This window comes from Lepidochelys olivacea (genome assembly GCF_965140295.1).
Source record: "Lepidochelys olivacea isolate rLepOli2 genome assembly, chromosome: 18".
In the NCBI taxonomy this organism is placed as follows: Eukaryota; Metazoa; Chordata; order Testudines; family Cheloniidae; genus Lepidochelys; species Lepidochelys olivacea.
This window is the reverse complement of record NC_140428.1, coordinates 29,774,902-29,802,627: the sequence shown is the minus strand read 5'-3', so window position 1 is coordinate 29,802,627 and position 27,726 is coordinate 29,774,902. Positions and strand designations below refer to the sequence as shown.

The window sequence follows — 27,726 nt, the reverse complement described above, 5'->3', positions numbered from 1 at the left end:
AAAGACCAGTCCACACCTTCTACTCAGGTTGCTCCAAGGGTTCCTAGACGGTGGGATGAGTAGCACTGAACTCAGTCCTCTCTGACTCAGACTCAAGATTCCTCCACCAGGTAGCCCACCCCAAAAGCCAATTTCTCCCTATGTAGGTAAGGATTCTAGTTCTTCAGCAGGGTTCTCTCTCTACTTTTTCTTCCTGGACTCACTAACTACTTCAGTTTTCACTTACAGAAGGTAAAACTACCAAAATTACAGCAAGTTTCACTCATGTATATTGTCCTATAGGACATGCTGCAAATATACTCTGTGTTTGCTAGGGCTTTGAAGAGGTAAAAGGGTATGAAGCTCTTTGGTAGACTGAATATATTTTACTGCTTTAAATTGCTGACTGGTTAAGTGAATTTACTTTTCTTATAAATGGACTTTGTTGAGCTGCTGGCTGGTATGGACTCTGATTCTGACTAGTTGACAGAGGGTGCCCACTGATGTGCACAGGAGTCTTCTTTGTATTTCAATCTAAATAAATAATGAACTGTTTTTCACGTTCTCTTCGGGGACTTAGAGTCACACAGGATGCATAAAACTTACAAATAGCTGAAGCTGGTTTGGACTCACCTTCAGAACTTGAGGTAAATTCAGAGACCTGAACACTGAAGTACTCTGAATAATTGAAGAGTTAACTTTTTCAATTGTGATCTTGGAAGTAATATTATTCTCACCTAACTATTGGTGCGTGTATCTCAGGGTACAATGAAAGGGGGAACAGGTGCCCAGGTGCAAGAAAGTCTCGTTAATAGAAGGTTAATAGAAGAAAGAAGGACTCGTTAATAGAAAGATGTAACTATTCTAGACATTGACAGAACTTTTTTTTTTTTTTTTGCAATTAACATCTATAGCATAATAACTGAAACTAGAAAAAAATCTGAATCTTTACACTGAAACTAGCAAGTCATGTTATTTAGGGTGCCTGATAGTAAAGTATTCATGCATCTAACACATTTAGCAGTCACTGCCAATTCTGCCTTAACAGAGAAGTGTACAAGTGACATCACCAGTTTTTTTCCCCAAGGTACGCCATGTGGTTGTAGTATCAATTACTCAAACAATTTCAATCCATCTAGACTCTAACGTCATTAGTCCATGGAGATCCTTTTGGAATAATTTACATAGAAACTGACTTTACATGCTAAATGAAAAATGTTCAGCCTTTAATGAACGGAATTTGAATTGCAATCCTACCACATGTGATTCAGCTTTATTCATTCTATTTATTAAACAGGAAAAATGGATACAGTCAATTACAAATCAATTACCTGAACAATTATTGCAAACCTGTGCCACACCATGATTATTATACCTTGCAATGAAGAGACAGTTGCACGTGATTTATATGGAGTTTACCCACATTCTACTTTGTATTCACCCAAAATGGATCCTGACCCCATTTATACTCAATCAAGCCAAAAAGAATTCCATTGTATTGCAATAATCACTTTTATAGTTTTTAAGCTGCTACATCTCAGTTCAACACCTGATCTTTTAATGTTCTCTCTCCACATCATTGTTGTTCAGTTTTTGGTTGGTTGTTTTTTAAATAAAGGGATAAAACTTGTCCTGTGGACCAAGTCCCTTAGGCCTGGTCTGCACTACGAAGTTAAGCCGATATAAGTTGCCTTGCATCAACCTCGTTGTGCATGTGACTACATTGAAATCTGTCTCCCAAGCAGCCCGTTATGGGGATGCAGTAACCCTGCGCTCCATGGATACCTTCCAAGAGCCTGAGACACAGATCCCTGCCGTGAACATTAACGAGGAAGGAGGACACATGGATGGGGGGGTGAGGGGGTCCAGAGGCACTACAAAGCTGACGTGTCAATAAGCATGTCTTATGTAAAACTGTTACGAGATTAAGGGAAGGGAGCTCTGAAACAGACCTTTTGCTTTCTGCTGCTACTGTAAATACAATAATACACCCGTCTGTTTTACCTGTAGCTGCTACTGTTGTGGCCTTGAGAGATGCCCCCTCCACACCACAGAATGCCTGTTCCTGATGGGGAGGAGAAAAACGTGGACTAGGAAGAACACATTCACTGAGATCTTGCAAGCCAGTGCTTCACTGGACCATCTGGAGGGTGAAGATAGCAGACAGCCTGGAGGCGGAGAGACAGGACAGGAGAAAGGCCCAAGAGTCCCACCAGGAAAAGGAGAGGGAGGTGCACCAGGGCATAATGGGGTTTCCCAGAAATGCTGCAGACTCCTGCTGACCGACAGGTCCAACAGTCACAGGGTCGCTGACTTTGCAGGGAAATGCAGAATTCATTTCAGCCGCTGCTTACACCCCCCAACATTCCATTTGGCATCGCAGGCCACACCCCTTCTCCGACTACCCTATTCCAGGGATGGTACGGAAAACCACAGCTTCACTCACACTGACCTGTGAAAGCCATGGCTGGTGTATGGCAGAAATGGACAGGAATGTTTTCTGCTGTTCTAATTTAAAAGTTCTTTTCCATTAATTTGTATTATAAGTTTGCATTGTATTGTTTTTAATTTACACATTTTTGCACTGTTTTTGGTATGCAGTAATTTTTTACTTTTTGGAAATCAATTCATCTTTATTACTTCACAATGGATACTGCAGAATGGCTAACACTACTCAAAGCACCTATTACTTGCTAAAAAATAGGACCACAGAACTCAGAGAGTCAGTGAAAAACACAGTATAATAACTACAAATGTGCAGTAAGCTTTGCATAATTCTTAGGTCCATTAAAAGACAGTGTGATATTAATAAATGTACTCCAAGCATTACACACCTTCTAATATCCCCAGAACTTCAGGGTCAGATAGACCACAGTGAAGCATAACACATTACTATGGCTGACCATTGAAGTCCTCTTCCCAGGCCTCCCTCAGTCGCATAGCTCCACGTTGAGCTCTTTTTTTGGTCCTTGGGCATGGCTGTCCAAACTCAGCTGACAGCTGCTCCACCCCTGCACTCCACTGGACAACAATTTCCACCCCCCTTGTCTCCCAAATACTGTGCATGACACAACAAGCAGCTATAACCACTGGGTTCGTTTTTCTCACTGAGATCTAATTTAGTGAGTAAACAATGCCAGTATCCCTCCAACTTACTGCAAGCACATTCAGCTGTCATTCTGCACCTGTTAGGACAGAAGCTGAGTCTTTCCACAGAGCTGTCAAGGTGGCCAGCGTACAGCTTCATGAGCCAGGATCACTGCTGGCATTTCAACATGACCAATGGTAATTCACCGGCTAGGGGGAAAATGTCCCTGCTGGTAGTTTTCTGAATAGTCCTGTGTTCTTAAAGATGCAAGCATCATGCACCTTCCCTTACCAGCCAACACCGATATCAGTGAAGCATCCCTGGTGATCCATGAATCACGGCAAATCCTTCCAGGATGCCTCATGCATTGCCTAGAGTCACACTTGTCTGTAGCATGATAAGATTAATGGCCCTACACACTTCCAAGACAATGGCCCCCACTGTGGATTTCCCACTGACCAATAGCAACCCACTATTGCACGCTTCCACAGTGTGCTCGCCACTCACTTCCCAACTACTAGCGCAGCGCTCATTGGGGTATCCCCGAACTGGAGGGCTGGAACGAGCTCAGCACACAGACCCAGGAACGTGACCTTTTGCATCTGAAAGTTCTGCTGTCACTGCTCATCCTCACAAACCTCCATTACGCTATGATCCCACCAGTCAGTGGTCACTTCTCAGGCCCAGCGGTACAGCTCCCCCCGCCCCATAGCTGCTCGTTGAATGCCACCAACCCCCGTCCGTTGTTTTTCACTATGATCCCTAGCAATGTGTCCTCAAAGACATCATCAGGTCCCCTGTTGGAGTACTTCCTACAGCTCTGGGTTTGCAATGTTCATGACAATTGTGCAGAGCTGTGTGTCTGTTAGAGATGGCGGATACTGACGAGTGTCACATGGGTTTGTGGGATGGTTTTAAAAAGGTGTGAAAATTATGGGATAAGGGTGGCGTTATGGTACGGAGAAAGTCACATGATGGGAACTTCACCCCTTGCTCCCAAGTCCGTCTCCCCCCTGCCCCGGCAGTGGCTCATGTGCGCCTCACAACTCAATGCAAACATTCCCCAAAAGGCCAAAACTGAGCAGGAAGGTGTGCACGACGTACTAGGATATCTATCCAGCGGGCACTGCACTCTGTACAGGGGTGAAAGTGAGCCGGTACGGGCTGGTACTGCCTACCGGTAAGAACCCGCGCCGGCCCATACCCAGCCCACAGTGAAGCGCTGCAGGGTCCCAAGGCAGTGCTTTAAGGATGGTCCTTTGCTGCGGCAGCACTTTAACGTCGCTGCGTCCCCCCGGCGTCGGACCCTGCAGCGCTTTAACGTCCCTACCCCTTTTGACCCCACCCCCCTGGCCGCCGACGGGGCTGTGCAAAGGGAGCAGCTGCCCTGTGGTCGGCGATTTAAAAGGGCCCGGGGCACCGGATGCTGCTGTTGCTACCACAGCAGCGGCATCCGGAGCCCCGGGCCCTTTAAATCAACACGGGAGCCTCGGTCGGCGCAGGCCAGGCGGCATGGAAGGGCTGGCTGGGGGATGCTGATCCCCAGGCCCGCCCCTTCCGGGGGCCGGAGCCCCCCCAGCTCCGTACCAGTAAGTGTCCTCAGTTACTTTCCCCCCCACTGTGAATCAACACAAGCACTCCGGGTGAGCGTGCGAAGCGCTGACGCAAGCTGCCAAGTTTCCACGCGCATGAGTGATATACTAACTGCAGTGGCTTTATGCCCAAGTAACTTGCATCGACGAAAAGTTTTTAGAGTAGACATGGTCTTAGTAACAAACTTCCAGAGGCTTAGAGTAAAACTTCAGGAGAAGTAAAACTTCCAGCTTCATAAGTATAATAATCGTGATGATAATCTCTTTAAAGTGCTTTCTGTGGATAGATTTCAAAGCACTTTACACAAGGAAGGAAGCAAGCATTATTATCCACTTTTTACAGAGGTCGGACCTGAGGCAAGGGGCAGGAATTGTTTAGCCATATTACATGGCATCCCAATGGTTATTAAAACGTAGCAGTGACACACCAAAAGGCACACACATTTTGGATCAAAATTACTGCCACTGCATGCAGTGCCACAAGGCCTTATCTTCCTCCTTTCCTGAAAACTCACCAGTCCCACAAAGCATTCCAGGTAGAATCACCACGCACCTAGCACACAGATCTGTGTGTTTCTGTAAACTGATTGCATGGATTGCTCTGTATCAACTCCTAAGTTTATTATTACTGGTATAAATCAGCATGACAATGTCCTTAGCACACAATGTAAGCTCAGTAAGACAATAAATTAATTGAGGCAGTGATTCTATTCTTTGTCTGCGCCCTTCACATTCTATTGGACAGCACCATCCACTTTTATGGCTGCCTATAAAACGAATAAAAAGGTGCAAATATTGCAATGATGTACCAGTTTTAAGGGAGAGTGGGAAGTGGAAATATTATAGCCGGGTAACTTGGGCTCTAAGAATGAGTCCAGGAGACCAACAAGGAGAAAGTACTTTATATTAGGTTTGAGACATCCTTGGTGTAACTCCTCTGACTTCAATGCAGTTACATTAGGGCTGAATTTGGTCCAGTGTGTTACTGGAACACATGCAAGTGTCCTTATTTTCACACAGAAGATTAATTTTGCCTCTGAACCTGCAAGAGTGCTTAAACTACGTGAGATTATGGTTTTTTTATTAAAAGTCTACCCAGTAAATCTCACAGACAACTGTTTTTCTCTGGATGCCCTTTGCTATCATAAAACACATATGAAAGTAAAACGCAAAACTCAGTCAATTACATTCCTCACACTGCTACAGAAGAACCTAGGTTGGGGTGTTAAAGTTTGAAGATGATCTGCACTAATAGGAGCCGGTTAGTAATTTTATGTGTTACTGACATTCTGCTTTAGCAGTTAAAACTTGATAATGTGACCCTCTGTCTATCCATAGAAAAAAAATCCCATTTCCACGCACAATACCAGACAGAAATACATTTGCAGAAGAATCCTAAATAAAACACATCTGTTCGTGCTTTGTTTTCCTCTCTCTCATTTGTTTGATATGACTGTTTTTTTCAGGAGTGCATAAAGCCATATTTAAGAGAGTTACCAGCGCGTGAACCATGGCACTTTGATACCTGTTCAATATCCCAGATATGTCCAGGAAGACGAAAACACCTATTGTACTGCTGCATGCTTCCTAACATTGCTTGGATTTCAGTGGGGTGTCCCTGGAGTAAAGCAATCCAGCAACTGCAATGCAAGACCAGCAGTCCCAGCATTAAAGTAACTTACAGTGTTAACATTTTCACTGCAGTTTAAATGTGAAAACAATATTTTTTCCCAAGATTAAGTGAAACTAGGAAAGAAACCTAGTGCACTTGCCTACATAGCAGCCATCTCTATTCAGGAAGGCCAGTCACGAGTTAGTGAGCACTGCATACGCCACTTGTCCCTTCAGAAACCTCTGAGCTTCCTTGTGCCCTCTCAGAATTTCAGGTAATATTAATGAAGAAATGTGATGCTAATATCCTTGTTCTTAGAACGTGACCCCTCCCCACACCCCCAAGAAATCTTCCAGGCATGCGCACGTAGCTGTGTGTGCTTCTGGAGGGGCATGTGTAACTAATGAAAGCGAGATAAGCCAGTTATATCTACTCCCCTTTCCAGAAATTGACAACACTTTGTAGTTATTGGCCACACAAGTTCAAACATCCTGAAGACAAACAACTAGCACAATGAACACTTGTGCAACACATCCCCCTGTGTGAACCTGGCAACAGCACAGATATCATAAAAAGAACAGGAGGACTCGTGGCACCTTAGAGACTAACCAATTTATTTGAGCATGAGCTTTCGTGGGCTACAGCGTTCGATGCATTCGGATGCATCCGATGAAGTGAGCTGTAGCTCACGAAAGCTCATGCTCAAATGAATTTGTGAGTCTCCAAGGTGCCACAAGTCCTCCTTTTCTTTTTGCGAATACAGACTAACACGGCTGCTCCTCTGAAACAGATATCATAGTTTCACTAGAAAAGATTACTGAACATTTTCTGACGTATCAGGCCTTAAAAAGCTTCTCCTGTACATCAACTTACAGGAATTACTACTTCAAACGATTATTGGAGAGGATGCCAAGCAACAGGATGAAATTAAGAAACAAATTAGGCTGAGCAGCAGGACAGGTTTCCTGACTGTGAGATCCATTAGACTGTGGAATTACCTCCCAACAGAAGTAGTGGTAGCTCAGTCAGCTGGGACATTTAAAACATTGCACAACACACTTCAGGGAGAACCCATGCACTTGGGCCGGGGAGATGGGACTAGACACCCTGACCGACTTCCTCCATCTTTAACTTCCATGATGGTATGAAAACACCCTCTTCCCATACTTACTTCCCACCTGTGCAAATTCTCTCTCGGGCCACTGCAATAAAATCACATTAAGCCATTTCTTTTCTAGGCCCTATTATGCTACCCCCACTCGCCCACAGCCACTTGATAAAGGATTTACACTGGATGTTTCTGTTTTGCATTCATTTCATTCTGGAGACCTTGTAAACCAAAGAATTGTTCTAAAAGCCCTTGCTATGCCTGTATTAAAGGATGCAGCTTGCATTAGCTCCCAATCCAGTATGATGTGGACTTGAACAGCAGCACTAGAAACAGGAGGAGAAAACCATGGCCTGCAGCTAGCTTGTAGCCAAAAAAAACTTTGCTGAAACCTGAACATTTTATGTATGTTGTTTTGTAAATGCACAAAACTGCTCCAAACAGCTGCTTCACACATTTCCCGTACAAAGCTGCTTTATATTCTGCCAGAAAGCTATCCTAGCCCTGGTAGGATGTCTTGTGACAGCTTCAGGAGCTGCAAGCCCCCTGGCCTTACAGATCTGAAGAATACAAGACCTAAGCCATCTGGATATAGTCACTTTATTACCCCTACGGCCGATCTTATTAAAGTGAAAACACACACAATATGTTTGCTACCTCACAAAGCCTTCCTGTTTTAAAAATGAAAGTTGAGTCCTTTGGGAGATCCAAAGGACAGGAGCATTGGAGAGTTGTTCAGACAAAGGCATGCCATTTTCTGATTCAAGAGAAAAGCCACATTTGTAAACTGCAGTGCTAGGTATACCTATTTCTCAATGTAACTACAAATAGCACATATTAAAGCTGAACCTTCTAGTAAATAACTTGTAAAGCTAGCCGGAAAACCCCTGTATAATGGAAAACAGAAGCTTAATATGAGACCCACAGTCAATCTTAAGAACAAGATTTCTGGCTCTAAGGACCCAATATATTCTAACTACTTTGAATCTCTATCACCCTGGGACATCACGCTGTGAGGGGGTAGAAGCCAAAAGACAAAACCCCAATATCACTTGACAAGTCAAACAACTCTTCCACACTTTGCACTTTTAAGTAAGTCTTCCTGGAAATGTTTCAAAGTGCAGGGGAGCCGAAAACTGTAAGAGCAAATAATACCTCTCCCCCATAAAGATAAAGCTGATCAAATTCTATTAACATAAGAACATAAGCAAGTCCATACTGAGTCAGATCAACGGCCAGTGCCAAATGCATCAGAAGGAATGAACAGAACAGGGCAAATATCCAGTGATCCATCCCCCTGTTGTCCACTGCCAGCTTCTGGCAAACAGAGGCTAGGGACACTTCAGAGCATGGTTTTGCATCCCTGCCCATCCTGGTCAATAGCCATTGATGGACCTATCCTCCATTAACTTATCTAGTTCTTTTTTGAATCCTGTTATAGTCTTGGCCTTCACAACATCCTCTGGCAAAGAGTTCCACAGGTTGATCGTTCATTGTGTGCAGAAGTACTTCCTTTCGTTTCTTTTAAACCTGCTCTCTATTACTGTCATTAGGTGATCCCTGATTCTTCTGTTATGTGAAGGGGCAATAACACTTCCCTATTCACTTTCTTCACACCATTCATGATTTCACAGACTTCTTATCATATCCCCCCCCTTAGTCCCCTCTTTTCCAATCTGAAAAGTCCAAGTCTTTTTAATCTCTCTTCATATGGCAGCTGTTTCATACCCTTAATAATTTTTGGTTGCCCTTCTCTGTACCTTTTCCAATCCTAATATTCCTTTTTTGAGATGGGGTGACCAGAACTGCATGCAGTGTTCACGGTGCAGGCATACCATGGATTTGTAAAATAGCATTCAAGCCCACAGGATACTTGGCTAGATGCACCATTGGTCTGCTTGAGTATGGCCATTCTTCAGTTCCTAAGCTGAATGCAACAGGAGCGGTAAGTACAGAGTTCCAGCTTTAGCTCTGAATTTCCCGTTTTTTGCTTCGTTTTACATGATCAAAGTAACAAAAGAGATAGCTGCTTTAAAAAACCCACATTTCATTTCAGCGAAACACATTTTCCTTTTTCTCTTTATGATGAGCCAAGCTCAATGGCCCTTTGGCTCCATTCTCACCAATTCTGGCCCAAGGTGGTAGATCAGCTACAAGAAGTTCAATGCCATTAAGGGGTCAAAATCCGATGAGATAGAATCTGAACCTGAAACCCAAACGTAAATCCTAAATCTAACCTAGATTCTGATACCATTTCCCTGCACCATCTTTCATTTTCACAGCAGACTTTTTCAAAGGGGCATGGGAGGCTGAGAAGAAGAGAACAACTTTGCCTGTTGATGTAGTGCACAATTTAAGAATCCTTTACACTGGAATTGTTTGTGTTAATTTGCATTCATAGCCTAATGGTTCTCTCTCTCAAGCAGTTTCAATGCCTAATGAGAGCACAGTCCAATAAGAAGAACCATGTAGTAATAAAAGAGTGAGTCAGCACTCATACATTAGCCCTGGAAGTCAAAGTCAAATCCATTCTGCGGCAGAACAATACCTAAATTGTAAACCAGCTAACTGTTGCTGGGTTTGGGGAGGGATTTTTGCATTCCGGTTAGTGGAAAATCAGCAAAGAGAATTAAGTTTTGAATGCTTGTGCACCCCCAAATTTACTCCAAGACTGAGACTTTGTGCCCCAGGGTCCAGCCTAGAACATATGAATTCATTATAACCTCAATTTGTGATTCTGCACTCATTAAAAACAACAAGCAGATTTACAGCTACCTGCCAGTTAAAAATGTGTTTGTTCCCACAAGGCTTCTTATGTGTTCTTACAACAAAGGTTAATTCAGCCACTGAAGTCAGTTGAGCAACACATCAGCACATTCAGACTGTGATTGCAGACACACAAGGGCCTAGCAATAAAAGCATTTCCGCACAAAACTCAAACTATAATATTGTCTCTGCTCCTCTAATGAGAATAATTTCAGCTTCACAGATACATTACAATAACTTTCTTTACTATTACAATTCATAATTAATCTTCACAGTCTATTATAAATAATTCAAAATGTGTTTACTGCCCTGCTGGTATTAAGGATGATATCCTGAATGGTCTCGTCAACACAGAAATATACAATATTAGTTGAGAAGGAAGTCTTAGCAACTATATAGGATTCCAATTTTCCTGTCTTTTGACCACAGTTCCAAATCTAAACAGAGTCCAAACACATCCCAAAACACTTGTTCAGTGAAGTATAAGCCACCAGAAATATTATCAATCAGGTAATTACTAAGAGTAGATATCAAAGTGATCAGTACTGTTTATTAACCCATACGTTTCAATCTTAACCTATATACTTAAATCTTCAGTGTAGCTACATAGACCATATTTTTAGTGCATGAACAGTATTAAACCTTTGTAACTCAATGATATAAACATGCATGTGTTCACATCATACTTATTAGGTCTGTAAAAATAACTTGCATGTGTGTCATGGAAATACAACAAATTAAAAGAAAGCACAGAGAAAAGCATAAGCTTTTTTTTTCCCCCTCTCTTAAAAGTATTAAGAAACATAAGTCAAACTTAATGCATCCCATTCATCACTAGTAAAGGGCACCACTTTCTGGACTGTCACAGATATATTTTTTGTAAATTATTAAAAAGGTGAATAGGTAGTAAAGCAGATAGCACTCAGTTTAACAGATTTCTTAGCATTCATGAGCCAAAAATTTGCTAAAGCTTTATAAACAAAGATAATGAGTTGTATAATTTATGCAAATTAACTAAAGCTGATGCATCTTCCAGAAATAACAAAGTGCAATATTTATTTGATGTGCTTTTTGGAGTAAAACATGTAATTGGAATTTTTACCCAGCAGGTTCTGACTATTTTGTTTATTAATAGTTTCATTATAGAATAACGCCAAACACAGAAGGGAAAAGTTGTTACATTTACTGATCTTCTGTTTCTCTAAATAAGTTTTTTTTTTTTAAGCTGAAGTCTGGGAATTCATTCACAACGGAATCCACAAGTAAAAAAATGGATATTGCTCGACAAGTTACTTCAATTGACAACGTTCCGACTGTATGTATAAAATGTGTGTGGGTCTCGGGGGTTCAGAATCACCCACAGATCTATACGAACACTGATTGTTGTAATGTCATCATAAAAATCCTGAAGTGGTTACACAACATTTTTCTCCACATTCTTTCCAGACAGGTTACTACTGGCTAACAACCCGGAACGGCAAAGGGTCCTGGTTTGTTGTTCGGTTGGTTTTGTCCTTTTTTATTCTCTGCAATGAGAATAATTTTATCAAAGGAATGTATCTTTTTTTTTTAATTTGTGGCTATACTCAGGATGTATTAAATGGTCATATTAGCAATCAAACATGATAGTGATTAACATTAAAAACGCAAGGAAAGATCATTAAGCACAATAAATTAACTATGCTTCTTGAAATACTCTGCCACACACTTTTTGCGGCTTAAATGTTTCCAAACAGCTGTTAGCCGACCATACTATTTATCCTTCACTAAAATTCAAAACACAAACATTTTGAAATAAAACATCCCAATATAAAAATTCCTATGCTTAATCTTGTTTCATAAACCTTTGTGCGGCAGAATACATTGTTGATACAGTGAAACAAACTGCTTTGAAAAAAGAACCTTTGCTCTGTTTTAGTTACAAAAGTTTTCCGATATCAGGAAGAGATTAAGCCAGAGTAAAAATTCTTTAACCCACTAAATAGTGCAAAACCAACAGCTAGAATAAAGCATCTAAAAGAAAGAACAGAGGGTAATGTACTGAATTTATTTCATCTCATCTCCCTTAATCATGTAAAAACAAAATAAAAAAATGTTCTACATTCTGGTTCGTGTCCAACACAATGTGTGAACTAATTGAGTGTAAAAAACATTGCTTTGCATTATATCAGTTAAAGTAAGTGTAACACTTGGTTTTTCTACCCTGGAGCTCTCTTTTATTTCTGTTTTTGTTATAACTCAGTCCATTCACAATATGTCATTGGAAGCACTATTTGCAAAAGGAACTATAAGAAACAGATTCTTTATTTCTTCGTGAATTCATTTTCATTTCCCTCCTTCTAAGGCTCCTTCCATTTACCAAGTGATTCCATCTGGAAGCCTCAAAGTAACAATTTTATAGACTAAGTTGCTATACATAAACAAAACAAACTTTTATCAGGTAGCCAGTAGTTAATTAGTATAAACTGGATATTGCCTTTTTATAGGAGACTGAATAATATGTGATGTAAACGTTGTACTGTGTTGTCTTACTATTTCATACATTTCCTATGAACAGTCACTAATCTGTTTTAGCAAACAGTTTAAAAGTTCATCTCAACTACTGTGATCTACACTGAAAAGCTAACAGTTAGGTATGAATTACTCAGTATTAAGGAGTTCGGTTCAGGAAAGCACTTAAGCAGAGGCTTGACTTGAAGCATACAAATGATCCTAGAAAAACACTTAATCACTTGCTTAAAGTTAAGCATGTACTTAAATCCCATTTAAGTGAATAGCATTTAAGAATGTGTGCAATGGCTTTGCTAAACAGAGATAGATCACACAAATACTTAAAATTAAGCATGCGCTTAAGTCCTTTGCTAAATCAGAAGAACTAATTGAGAAAGGCATCCTAGGCTTCAGAATGATGGAAATGATACAATCCTCTCTTTTTTTTTCATACCCATGCAAAACAAGCATCATGCCACAAAGACCCTAGCACACCAGTCCCTGCGGATTCATGCCAAGGAGAGAAATTCTGTGAATACTGGCTGTGGCCAGACTGTAGCTTGCTCTTCTGGACCAAAAATGTCTAAAGACTGATGCATTCATGTGTTGACATTCAGTGCTGCCTGCTATCTATTTTCTCCTCATACTCCAATGACCAAAAACAACAACTCTGATAACCTGGTGCATCTGGGGCATGTAGATGCCATAAGATCTATATAAGTATTCCAAAAGATACAAGTTTGTGAGAAATGTCCAACTTCATATATAAAATCTACCAGGAGATTTTGTATAGAAGACCCTGATTTCTGGTTAGGGCAAGCCAGAATATTTCTAAGAAAACTAAATAATAATTTAGATTATTGCTAAATTACCTTTGTCCAGTGTGTATTTTGTCAGCACATTGAACATTATACAGCAATATACTGGAAACAAGGTGCATTTCAGTCTGCGCCACCAGGAAACAAAACAAAGGATTTAAGATGTCACGCAAATATCAACAAACAAATATCGAATCCCCACACATTGTACTGTTAACATACAAACAAGGAGCCTGTGGATTTCTTCATTTCCTTTTTTGAAAACATAACAGGGGATTCACTTAGTCTGATTCTGATCTCACTCACTCTTGTGCAAAGGAGGAAGAACTCCACTGAAGTCTTCAGAGTTAAACAACGTAAAGCCAGGTGGAATCTGAATCAAGCCCAGTATGTTGTTGCATCCATCTCTTTGGGAAGGAGACTTTGCTAAGTTTTCAACCACATGCAATAGCATACTTGCCAGCATTCTTCTTAAAGTGCTGTTGAGCGACATCAGGAAAAGTTGATTTTCTTATGATGTAGCACTGTTTACTGTTATGCACTTTTGGCCAAAGTGCATTAAAAAAACACACCAAAAGACAAAAAAATTCTGAAGAGTTTAAGTTCTACCCATCAAAGCGTAGTTTACGCATTTTTGTCACCAACCTTTCCCACAATAATATGCTCAAATTAAAAGCCTAGTAACAATTTGCATACATTTCTCTTGGGGCTTTTACTCAGAGGACCCCTAGCGGATTTAATAGCCATCATAGGTCCCATCCAAGAAAAAAAAGTAAATACTTTTAAGATTCCCACTAAAAAAAATCATACGCATACAAAAAATTATCCCTGTCTCTACAGGGTCTTAGGCTCTGAAACTCCCAGATAGTAAGGAAGCTTTTTATTGTTAAAAGTTATCAACTGTAAAACAAGCTATCATCACGAAGGGATTAAGCATGTTACGTATTTGCTGAAGGATTTTTAAAAAAGATCTTCCATGTGTACATTGTGTTAGGAAAAACTGTCAGAAAGCACAACCATTCGCTGTAAATTTATGTGAATACATTACGGTCCCAATGTAGAAGAGGAATTATTGATATGTATGTTCCCTTCAGAACTGATTCTCAGGAGAGTCATTCCAGATTTAATAATAATCCATATTCTCCTTCAGAAACTGTAAACTAGCTCTTTGATTTCCCTAGCACTGCCATAGATACATGAATCATTAAGATGCTGTAATGACCGTAAGTTCAGTATATCATACACAACCTAGAATATTTAATAAAATAAATTCCAAATAATCAATTCATGAAGAATCAACATTTTCTACACATCTGTAGTAAATGTCTACCTATCAAATCTATCATTAAAGATGGGTGTAAATTATGGCAGCAAAGATTAAAGTAACAGGCACTAGTTTTCTTCTACTGTCATGTAAATACTTAAACATGCAGAAAAAATGTGTGTCCTCTTTACTGTAACTATTCCCAGCGGATTTTATTAAATCCAGTGTGTCCACGTGCCTTTCAAAATACTTCATGGTTAATAAATGCCCTTGCTACAGACTTTCCCTTTCCCAAGTTACATGTGCTATTTTAATCCACTTTCCATTTTGCTCTGTTCTAGCTAGTCTGTATTGCTTATTATTTGTTAAGGGGTGACAGGGTTCTCAGCCCTAGCCCGGACACAAATGATAGTGCAGTCCCTGTGCCGCTCACAGGGGGTGCATCTCTTCGGCAAGGACACCAGACAGGCCACTCCCATACAACAGAGAGGTGATGGCTAGGACATCTCATCCCAGCAAAGTTGTGGCATGGCCACCGGGCAGAGATATCAAAATGCCAGGATAGTGCCCGAAGGAATCTCAGTTTGCTGTCACATTCTAACCTTCTCCTGCTCCTCCCCGCATCAGTGTGTGGGAGGTGTTCTTTGCCTCTCATTGGCTGGCCTCAGTTCAAACCTTCTCTAGGCTTTCCTGAGCAATCTTGCCTCTATGGCTGCCAGGCTCCTTCCTCTCCCCTCCACGCCCCCACAACCGCCCCACTGCCTCCCCCTAGTTCAGGTATATTGAGCTTCCAGGATGGTGAGGGTCTGACCAATGGTCTTGTTGGGGGGGGGGGGGAGATCAGGACAGAATTCTTCCCCATTGGGTCAAACTGGCAGAGATGTGGTAGGTTTTTCCTTCCTCACAGCATTAGGTGGGCACAGTTATATTAAAGGAGAAAGAACGGCAGTGTAAGTGCTACAGGATAGTAAATATTGGAATGTTCAGTTTGCCGCAACTTGCACTGGTCTCCATGCAGACAGTGGCTTAAAAAGGTCTGGGATTGTGCCTGAAAGGAGAAGGGGAGACCTGAAGTCTTCCAAGACCAAGGGCTCCCTTGGTACCATTTAATCTCCTTATGGGGTGGAGGGGAAGGAGTGGGAGAGGATTCAGAAGTGAGCTGGGTTCTAGGTACAGGCTGAAGAGGCCCGACCCCAAACTTCTAGTTAAATGGTGGGAACCTTGTAACTCTGCAACGGACCCAGATGAGTGCCTGCTATGCGAGAAGGGGTGGGCACTCGCACGCCTCCCAGTTGCTAAATTAAAGTTGCAGCCTGCTCCTTAAAATCCATCCCTGTGTCCGTCTTTCATTCCTGCATGTCCTGATCCATCCCAGACCAACTCAAACACAAACAAATGCATGTACTAACACACTCTTCAGTCCTACTTATCTCTTCAAGAGGAGTAGCTGACATGGCAGAGAAGCAGGCACCCTCTGCGATGGAGGGAGCTCTGTGATGAGTTCACTACAGTCCTAAAATACTACACTGTGACAGAAATTAGAATCACAAGAACAAATTGCAAGGATATAACTAGGGAAAAGCTACTTCCCCCACGATGAATCATGACAGACTGCAACCACCCCATCTCTGAGTCAGATTGGGAGGATACGCAAGGGAAAATCAGATGAAAGTTAAGCCAACAGAAGTAGAAAAATAAAAGGAGGTTTAAAAAAAAACCCTAATAGCAACCACCCAGAATAAGTTCATGCAAAACCTGTCACTTCTTTGGGGTAGAGTTTGAATAGTTTTTGTTTGAAACACAGTGCATGTGTGAGCACGAACATTTGTGTGTGCATATTAGTATCAGAAGTCTTTCACCTTCAACTCTATTTTCTTTTCCAAGCTGGTCCTACTCTATTTTGCTGGAATGCATTAAGCAGCCTGACTAAACAATGTGATCCTAATTAGTTTGCAAACTACATAGCACACCTCTGATGGTGAGTAAAACTCATGTAAATTAAAGTGAATTGGATCAGACTACCCTAGAAATAGTTTTTGAGATTAGCGTTGCTTGAATGTGTGATCTTAGAAGTTGCTTCTCCTTTCAGGAATAATTTAGCAATAAATTGTTTTTACATCTTTCAGTTCACTGCTATTGTCAGTACAATCTATAGTTTAAGATTGAGTGAGGGACTGTTTTACATACTGCAGAAAAAGCCCATTTGGTCACTTACTAAGAGAATGGTATTTTGTTCTTAACATGTATTCCCAGCTTCCAAGCTGAAATAATAAATGATGCTATCATCACCAACGTTACACAGCCTCTGTAATGTGTGTGCTCCACAATTGTATCCAAATCCTAAAGACGTCTTCTGTGAATGTTGACAGTGATGTCTCAGAATTTATATAGAAATTAAATACTCTAAAATTTCCATATATGTCCTTGTGGGCTAATCTGTAATAATGTTAAGGGACTGTTATGATAATAATTAAATACAAGTTCTGCATACAAAATTGGAATTCTGCAGCTCTCTCCCCACAAGGGAGTTTCTTACTTAATAAAACTCAAATTAAGTTTAAAAAAAGGAAATCACAAAATTTAACATATTGTAATATATGAAACACATCCAGGGTGGATAATGGTCCACTCTCTATATATGTAGGGTCCCATCAACTCTCAAACTAGCAAGGTCAAACTTGGTTGATACTTTGATGGGAAACCCCCAGTAAGCGTGAGGTGCTGCTGAAAGTGGCCTTGGCAATTCAGTAGTGGCACCCTTCTCTCTCAGTCAGCCTGGTGTTTCGGGGGCACTCCAAAGCTGGAATATCTTTCATGTTACACTGAATTTCTGAACATTTATGACAATTAAAAAATTCCATTGAACTTTTTGTAAGACTTGGGGGTTAATACCATTATCTTGGCAAAATTTCAACTTGGATAATGACTCTCTGCTTTCTTATATACTTGTCCCTCCCCAGTAGTTTCAACTGAATTTAGTGTTGTTCTTTTATTGTTCTAAACAGCTGTGTAGCGTTGTTGTAAACTGTTAAACAGCTGCTGCCATCAACCCAGAGGTGGCTGCGTTTCAGTAGTGGGTAAAATGGTTACTATATACGCCTTACCTACTTCACAAGTACATTGTTCAGCTAATTAATTACTGGAAAGTGTTTTGAGAGCTCAGATGAAGGGAGCAAAAAAATATTAGCCAACTCTTGCTACACAGAGTTAGCATTTTGTTTCATAGCCATAACTTCCATGCCATTTCAGATACCTATATGTGTACCCAGACGCAAGTGATTTAAGGACAGGAGAAAGTATTAATTCCCAATTACATTTGGAATCAGGAGGGGACATGAGGTTAATATACGGACTAGTAATCTTTGCAGACCTGGGTTCAAATTGGCTAAGGTCACAAATAAAAATGCCTTTGGTTGGTTTCCCCAAGTCCCCAGTGGGCTATTAGAAAGCTCACTGCTCAGTTAGACCAATTAAGGCAACTTTGTGAGCTAAGAAAAACTCTGGCAATTCCAGGGTTTCTATTTCTTTTTCCTTGTCGGTTTCTCCATTGACTCTACTTTCATTGTTTTGGGGTTCACAATTTTAAAACAAAAGGAAGCTTGCTCCCTTTGGTGGGTGTCTAAGTTATCCCTTCTAGTTTCCAGATCAACCTGTTAATCAGAGGTACCAGAATGGAAAGTAGCCTCATAGCATGATACAACCAAATGGTCTCAAAGTAGATTTTCAACTTCTGCTACTGTTTAATGTTATTACTGTGTCCTGGACTTCAGCATGGCTCCATCACCAGTTATCGAAGAGATGTGCATCATCGAAAGATCAAGCCCAAGAGAAGTATTTGCCTAGGACCAGGATTTCCAGTGAGATTCAGAAATACAGGAATTGTTCTCTTTTGGATGCTGTAGTACTCACTGCATTTCCAGCATCTTTCTCTCCTCTCATTTCCCCCATTCTTTCCTCCCTTTGCCCTTGATCCCATTAGCAGATTAAAAGACAGAAGAATTCCCAATTATTAGGAGACCTCTTCCTGAATTACTATGACCATATGACCTCATTCATTTTAGCAACATTCTACTATGCATTCAGGTGTATATGCAATTTATAGACAGTGAGATAGATTCATGCAGAAGGAAAGGCAAATACATTAACTGAACCAACCATCTGTAAATTCAGAGCAGTGTCAGTCGGGAAATATGCTATTACTGCTTCAACACACCACTTATTATTTATTAGTTAAATTTTTTAATTCTGTGAATTGATTAGCAACATATCACCAGGGATCCTAGTTAATTAGAAATTAAAGGAGGACTATGGATTTGGATCTTGAAAAGAGATATTTAGGGAAAGACCAAGTGAACTTCTCACTGTTGGTTTACCCAAAATTTTCTAGAAGATGGTTTAACCAAGAAAGTAATGGGAAGAAACAGTGACCAATGATGCTAACCTAGACAACTTTTTGATTAAGAATCTCGTAGAGTTATTCACCATCACCCTGACATATAAGAAAAGAAATTAAGCAAGTTTATTACATTTTCTAGCTTTGCTGAAGTTGCTTTACCTGTATTCTCTATATGCACCAAATTCTCCTCTACTGTGTTAATCAACACCTTGAAAATAAGTAGTTGAGCTAAACTGATTTCAAAAGATTTTTTTTCCCAACCAAAAGCTAAAATGAGCACAGCACAAAGCATGCTGAGGGCATTCAAGAAGTAATTCATAATAAAAATGCACTAAATATAAAACCCTTTTTAAGAATTTGCCTGGTCAGTAATTTCATTGCCCATTTTGTTTCTCCTTTTTGCCTATTAACTGCCATTTTAAAAACTTTACTTGGATACTACCAATGTTCTTGGCTGGCTTCTTTGTAAGTATTTTTCCATCAGCTAGAAGTATGATACCTATTTATCTTCTGGCTGCAAGCAGAGCTGAAATGATCTGGCAGTGCCACGAGGCAGACAGTTATTTCATGCCCTGTTAATTCCTAATGTGGTAACTACAATATCATCCCAACTTTAGAAGGAGCTTTTTAAAATCTGTTATCTAAGTGTCCGAGTAAAGAACATCACTTCCAATTAGAATGAGATCAGAAACAGAAGACCACAACTCCATGCCTGACACAACAAAAGGTGGTGTGAGTTAAACTAGTAATTAATCAAAACCTTTAAGACAATATTTAATTTTCTGTGAGTAACATTTAGAAGTCACGAAAATGACAATAAAGTTCGTCTACAATTCAGACTGAAGGTTGTTACTGAGATTTAAGATTGCGAGCCAAATGACCTAGCAGGCAGCAACAAGACATCATCCTACAAGAGGTTAGTTAGGGAGTGATTCAGGGTGTTTTCAGTGCTTGGGCTGGATGACGTGGGCCCGGGATTATCCCAGAGGTGAGGCACTTCCCATAGCCACTAGAAGATACAGAACACATCACTTGCAAGCTGAGGGTTTGCAAATGATTTTACAGTCCTTTGGAATGAAGATGCAGGATGGAGTATAGAGTTATGGCCCTGCCACAAAAGAAAGCAAAGGAGAGGGGTTGGATCCAAATGGTTAGTAATCATCTTCATCTCCCTTACTTAGCGTGGCCATTGTGTTGTTTTTTGACTACTACACTGGGAAAATATGAACAATGCTTGCTAAAAGTCAGGCTGGTGTGGGAGCCTCAAAGACTCACAAAATTAAGGCCCATCTAACGGCAAAATTATGGCAATATTGATACTTAGCCCTACACACTTAGTAGAGAAGACAGTCCCTCCATTTATTAGCCCAGGGCAATACAACCACAGCACCATGTGTCATAACGCTGGAAGCTGCATAGGTCCAATATTTAAATGTTCAGCCCAGCATGCAGGAGCAGTGGCAAAGGCTAATAGGCCTGTATCGAGATAGGTATCTTCTATAGTTAAGGACCCTGTTCTAGATCCTTACTAAAGAACTGATTAGGTCACATCTGCAGTAGTACAAGGTCTAGATTCATCATCCTAGTAGAAAAAATGTTGGCAATTAAATTGGAGAGAGGTCAGTGCAGGGCAACAAAAATGATAAGCAAAAGAGGAGCAAATACTTTAGAAACAGTGGCAAGATTTGGACCATTTAATCTTGAGAAAAAGTATCCTGACAGGAATATTTAAAAATGGCTAAGGGTTATTAAAAATTAAGCATGCCTAATCCATATGATGCTGCTTTACTGAGCAGAATTAAGGAGCACAGGAGGGAACATATATAAGAAGAGTTTATAACCTGACTCTGCCATGCGTAGTCAGGGTGAATAGTACGTCAAAACACATGCAGCCCAGTGGCATGTATCAAAGGCAGAGGACTCAGATGCCCCTGCAGCACTTCATCCCTTCCCACTGGGCTCCAGATGCTGCACAGCCCTCCCTACAGGATGCAAGGTTTGCACTGGAGCAGGAGACCAGGCAGACCAGATGCATAGTGTTCCCCACAGCAGCTGCCCGAAGAAACAGAGTGCAACCTGCTAAGCCCCTCTGCAGCCTCAGGGCCCTGGAGGAAGCAGAAGCAAGCAGGGGGAATCCTTGTTGCCACAAGAACTCAGCTAAGGGACACACCTAATCCTCCAGGGTAGGGGCAGGACCTGCAGCCTTTTGCCTCCTTTCTTCTCCACCATGGAATAATGCATGGGAATGTGTGTTCTCTCCCCACCCCACCACCAATGCCATAAGGGGATGATCTGGCCCCAAGAAAGCAGTCAGAGTTCAGGATAACTACTTCCCAGAGGGAGGGAGGAGAGCAGAATGTGGGCCTTACAGAATGATTTGCAGGGCATTCTATTTCCTGCCCCGTGCTCATACTCACACCAACAGGCACCACTCCAAAGTAAACAATACACTTAAGACAACGTCTGAACACCTGATGTATATACCAAGTAGTTATATCAGCTGACAGACACTAGCCAGCTTCACACAACTTCTCCGTTCATCTCAATCAAGGCCTTGTGGATTCCAGAGCCACAGAATTTAGCTTAAAAAAGAAAATACCATGGAATCCATCATTTCTGTTATGGAATCCACCATTTTGTTGTAGACCAGTGCCAAATGTTATATTTTCAGTCTCCCTGCTCTGCCTACTGCTCTCCAGCTTTCCCTACGAGTGGGAAAACGCATGTTCCTTGCACTGTTTCATGGAAGTAGGCACCAGGGGGTAAGGGAGCCAGAACTGGAGTCCAGATTGCAGGCAGAGAGTGAGGGAACCAGAAGTGTACACTGGCAAGCTAGGTGTCTGGAGAACAGATCAACAGTCAAAATGCAGGTAGCCAGGAGATTAACTATCCCTTTTCATGGCACACATGAGGAAGTGTGGGGAGAAGGCAACTGTCAGCCAAGTTACCTAGAAACCACCCAGGAGTCAGCGCCTCGGAAGTGAAGGTGGTCTAGCTAATGATCCGAGAAGAAAAAAATCCATCCTCAAAAATAATCATTTATGACTATAGATAATAAGACTGTTGGAGTTCCTGCTTGAGCATGAAGAGGAAACATACTGCATCAAAATGCCTTCCAGAAAAATAAAACTCTGATTTATAGATAAAATATGCCAAAAACAGCTAGCAAATGAATTCCTACAAGTAGCACTGTTTGATACGGAACCAGACTTATTTGAAATGATTAATAGAGTTCAACATACAACTACATAAAGCATTACAATAGACTATTGGTATGTCAAACTTAGAAAGAGTATCCTGCATCTGCTGGAAGCCTTAGATGAAATCTATTTAATCATGTGAGCCATGGTATTTGCAATGACATTTTTTTTTTTAACATTTGGGATTCTCAAAGTGAATCATGATTAAATGCTTGTAGGTCTAAAGAGTCTTCCATTTTAGTACAAAGTAGGGACCTAAACAACATCCAGCTCCAATTGTGCTGACTCCTTGGAGAAGAATTTTCATCCCTTATGGGTGAAGTTGCTCTTCATTACTGAAGGGATATGAAACATTAGGAACTTGAAAGATTAATTTGATTCTGAATCTGAATCCTTCTCATGGCATCAGACATCACTCACGGCACAAATAAGACTGTTCTATCTCTGGGCCACACTGTGCATACCCTTTATGTTGTTTAATTCCATAAGTTTTCCTTCTCTGAGTACTGATCTATGAAGAGATTATTTCAGTCAGATGTTTTGGCACATTCCTCCAGCTGCCCAATGACATGATTGCCATGACAGATGCTCAGGCTTCATTCTTAACACACGTCCAAATATTTCTATTTTCTTTTCTGGATAACTTTAGAGATAAAGGGTTACTGAACTATCTGATGGATCTTGGCCTTTGTTATTCATAGAATCTAAGGCCAGAAGGGAACATTGTGATCATTTGGTTTGATCTCCTGGATAGCACAGGGCAGAGAACTGCCCCAGGATAATTTCTAGAGCAGATCTTTTAGAAAACATCCAAACTTGATTTAAAAATGGTCAGTGATGGAGAATCCACCATGACACTCGGTAAGTTGTTCCAATGGTTAAATACTCTCGCCATTAAAAAGGAGTGCCTTATTTCCAAATAAATTCATTCCATGTAATGCCAAGTATTTTTCTAGCGCATTTGCTTTCTAAGGCTTTTAGGTGTCTGTCTGTATCTTTACTGTCTGCTTTCACAGCCATGTGCTAAGATGGAAATAATATTTGAACGGAAGATTCTGTGATTGATCTTTACGTTGCCGATTTTTGATAACCAAATCTTCTTTAAGCTGGTAAGTGCTGCTGTCACCTTGCCAATTTGTGACGTTATTTCTTTCTGGACATCCCCATTGGCTTGCATGTTACTGTCAACATATGTAAATTAACTAATTTCTTGTCTTCCTTTGCCTTCTAAAGTAATGTTTGGGAAGGGAGTTGCTGGGCCTCTCGCTAGATTTGTTTTTTCCTAACTTTTTTTTGCAGTGCTGCAGTCTTTCAGTCTTCACATGAGCAGTCACTTAAAAAAGCAATGTCAGCAAACTCTAAATCTAGTGTACTGTTATATCCGTCTACACTTCTTCTCATAAAGAAGTCAATGCCAATACCAACCAGTAGCAGTGCAAAAATGAATTTTGTATGACACCAGTGTCTACATTGACCTGTACTCTCAAGTCTGCATTTACTTTAACTGTGAATGCTGCACCTTGATACAAAGCCTTGGTTATATTAATTATTTTTGTTTGCATGCTACTTCAATATGTTCCTCACTCAATCATGATGGAGGCTTTCAAATGATTTCTTAAAAGCTATGAAGTTAATGATAAGTTGTTTTTGCCATTCAATGTTCTCCTCTGTTATTCGTAGGGTGAAAATCTGGTCAACATATGGCCTTCTCAATTGAAATTTACCATGTTCTTCCTTTAACTCTGCCTCAATCACATCCTTTATTCTGCTTAAGATGATACTACAGAAAACTTAACCTATCACTGAAAAGAGTGCAACATCTCACTAGTTTTGTAATTGCTTTAGGTCACCTTTCTTTGGTATTTTGACTAGAATGCTATTTTCCTTTGTTCTGGAGGCTTTTCCTGCTCCCATATTTGTTCAAGAGTTCAGTGATTTCATTGATGGTCTCATCATTGCAAGCTTTCAGCACTTCCCTAGTGACATGATCTTCACCTGCAGCTTTCCCAAGTTTTACCTTTTTTACTGAGTCTTTCACTTCTATGTTTGTGATGTGAAATGTTATGAAAACATTTTGCCCACTTCTAGTTGTGTTCTTTAACTGCGGGTGTTTCATTTCTTTGTCAAAGCCAGTGTTTCGCATGGTATTGGTCTTTTCTGTACTTCTTGAAAGTGCTCCATCTGTGGCTCTCTTTTTCTGTTGCTAAAGTCTTTCCTCAGTTATCCTTCACAGATACTTCAGCGGACATAAACTTGCCAGGACTTTGTTGAGCTGATTAAGTGTTTTATTCTCACCTCTTTCAGCAGGCTCTTGAGCTTCTTTGGCATTCCTATCTGTGTATTTCTTTTTGTCTCCTCACACACAGTTTTTTATCCTCTTGTGTGTATATATATCGCTCCTTCCTTTCTCTTGACATGTTTTTGAAGAGTTTGTTTTGGCTGGTTTCCTTTCTTTCACATGGTTCCATGTGTCTTCACTTATCCAGACTTTAGGCATCCTTGTCTGGAAACTAGCTACAGTTGCGGAATCTATGATATCAACATACGTAAATGTTCAATCTGATTCCTAGTCACTCAGTCTAGGGAATTCCAAATCACTGTAGGGATATCTTTGGATGGTAATATCGTTCCACCAATTATGAGCCCTAACGCCAAGCACATTTCTACCAGTCTTTCACCATTTTGACTTTGAGAACCAAGACCGTGCTTGCCTATTGCTTTGTTTACCCAATATGAAACTTTCCCCTGCTCGTCCATCCAAACTTATCAGCCCTCCAGACCCATAGCAGTGACCTCGGCTCTGCCCTTATCCAAAGTGAGAGAGAAAGAGCTCAATCTGTTTAGCTTATCAAAAAGAAGATTGAGAGGTGACTTGATTACAATCTATAAGTACCTTCATGGATAGAAAATACTGGCTACTAAAGAGATCTTTAGTCTATCAGAGAAAGGCAGAACAAGAACCAATGGTCAGAAGCTGAAGCAAGACAAATTCACATTAAAAATAAGTTATACTTTTTAACAGTGAGGATCATTAACCATTAGAACAAAGTACCAAGGGAATTGTTGATTCCTCAGCTCTTGATCTTTTCAAGTTAAGACCGGGTGCCTTTCTGGAAGCTATTCTCTAGTCAAACAAATTATTGTGCTCAAAACAGGTTACCAGGGTGACATTTAATGGTCTATGATGTAAAGAGGGTCAGACTACATGATTTAAGGGTCCCTTCTGACCTTAAACTCTATGACTATGCAACAGTTGAAGTAGACGCTTTTCGCATAACGTAAATAATCACTGCATCACACTGGGTTTGTTTTTAAAAATGGCTGAAGACAAATTGCTATCTATAGTCATGAGTGTCCTAATCAATGGTCACAGTTATGTAGATGGGATTCCTGGAGACTGTTTTTGATAGTCTGCATTTTAATGTTCATTGTGAAAAACCTGAGCAAAGAGTTTACAGAATTTGTAGTATAGTAACTTTTCTTTGCTCATCGTAATAAAAAATATTGGTATTAGACGTTAAAATTATAGAGCAAAGTTGCATCTCTGGTGTAATATAACAAAACCCATTTTATGCTATTTTAAACATAATAAACTCAATAATATGTGTTGCAAAATGTAATAATGATAAAGTGCCCAGCAGAAACTTCAGTATGGTAGGGCAATCCATTGAACTCAAGTGGTCTTGTAAATTCAGTAGACAGTAAATTCTGCAACACAATACCAGATGCAGAAAAAAATATCTGGGCTCACATTTTCCTTGAGCACATCATTCCTAGAGTACGTCTCAAGGCTAGAGTAAAACAGGAGGGGATAGTACACTAGGTTGTTGATGATACTCAGCTGTATTTCTGTTTCATCAGACACAGATGGGGCTTTTTTTTTTTTTTTCTTTTAAACTTTCCCAAATTCTGGTCTAAATTGGGATTTGGATGGTAGCAAACTGTTTGTTGCTCAAACTGAATAAAACAGAGGTGGTGCTTGTTAGGGTCCCAATTCAGCAAATTATTTAAGCATGTGCTTAACTTTACACACATGAATACTCCCAATGACATCAACAGAATTACTAAGAAACTTGATGTTAAGCAAATGTTGAAGTGGGGCTCACTGATGTAACAATTAAAGGGAATGTTGCAGGTAATATGCTGCCCATTTTGTTACTAAACTTTATTGCTTCTAGATGACAAGACCGCTGTAGTGGTCAAAAGTTCTTTTAATCTGCACTTGACAAAAAGATTGTGACCATTCCTTGCCACAGTACTCTAGACTTTTGTCACCTTTGGATGAGGTTATTGTAATGCACTTCATTTGGGCATCAGTACAGATTTACATTGTTATATGTGCCTAGAGACACTGATTATACATCGCCATCAACTACAATAGGAGTTATAGCCACACAGCTGAGAGCAGCATTGGGTCTATTAGAACAGGCACATGGTTGGTATAAACTGAAAACAAACCAACAATCCCATCAATAATGGTTATTTAAATATATTAATGAAACTCATGAGGCCTCCATCAGGAATGATCTTTCTAGGAAAAGGATGTACACGTAGGCATGCAGGAGCATGTCCACACACACACGCACAATTCTCTAGTCACTTTCATAGAATGGAGTTTTCCTTGATGCTTGTTAAGCCCTTTCCTCATTTTGGTCTTAAGTATGGAATAAACCTGTCTTTCGTGTTTTGGAGGATTTAATGATGCAAAGCAAATCATTTGTTGTAGAGGATTCACTATTTGGGCAACCAGGGGCATTTCCCCATTTGGCAAAATTAGAAAATAAAATGAGATTTAAATAAATGTATCTTTTCTCCACTTCCCCATTCAAAATATTAATGCAATTGAATAGCTTTTCCTGATGCAAGATTCAAGAGGCGGCTCCAAGGAGTCACTGTGTAGTGCAAATATACATATTCTAGGAGAGAACTTTAAGCTACATCAGCATCAGGACTTTGAACAGCCCAGCAAAAGAACAGCAGAGCAATAAGAGGCACTTTCAAAATATGCCTTGAATTAGGGTCCAATCTTGCTCCTACTGAAGTCAATGTAAATTCCACTCCTGTTTTCAATAGGAGGAAGATCAGGTCCTTCGTGTAAAATCAGGGAAAGTTACAGTGCGCTACTTGAAATTCTGAATGACAGTCACCAATGCATCTGACGAAGTGAGCTGTAGCTCACGAAAGCTTATGCTCAAATAAATTGGTTAGTCTCTAAGGTGCCACAAGTTCTCCTTTTCTTTTTGCGGATACAGACTAACACGGCTGCTACTCTGAAACCAGTCACCAAGTAGTAAGTGCATATTAATCATATACATGTGAAGGCACTGAATGCTTACCCATTTTTAAGAGAGATAAGACTTGCAAATGATTAGCAACCCATGCTTGAGATGTTTACATGCCTTTGTAACTAACT

At 40.4% G+C, this 27,726-nt stretch overlaps 1 protein-coding gene across 6 annotated transcripts in view; it reads right to left on the bottom strand.

Moving 5' to 3' along the window:
- Positions 1-27,726, bottom strand: part of CAMTA1 (calmodulin binding transcription activator 1) — a 949,829-nt gene that overhangs the window by 576,423 nt on the left and 345,680 nt on the right. The gene's annotated exons all lie outside the window — the stretch shown is intronic.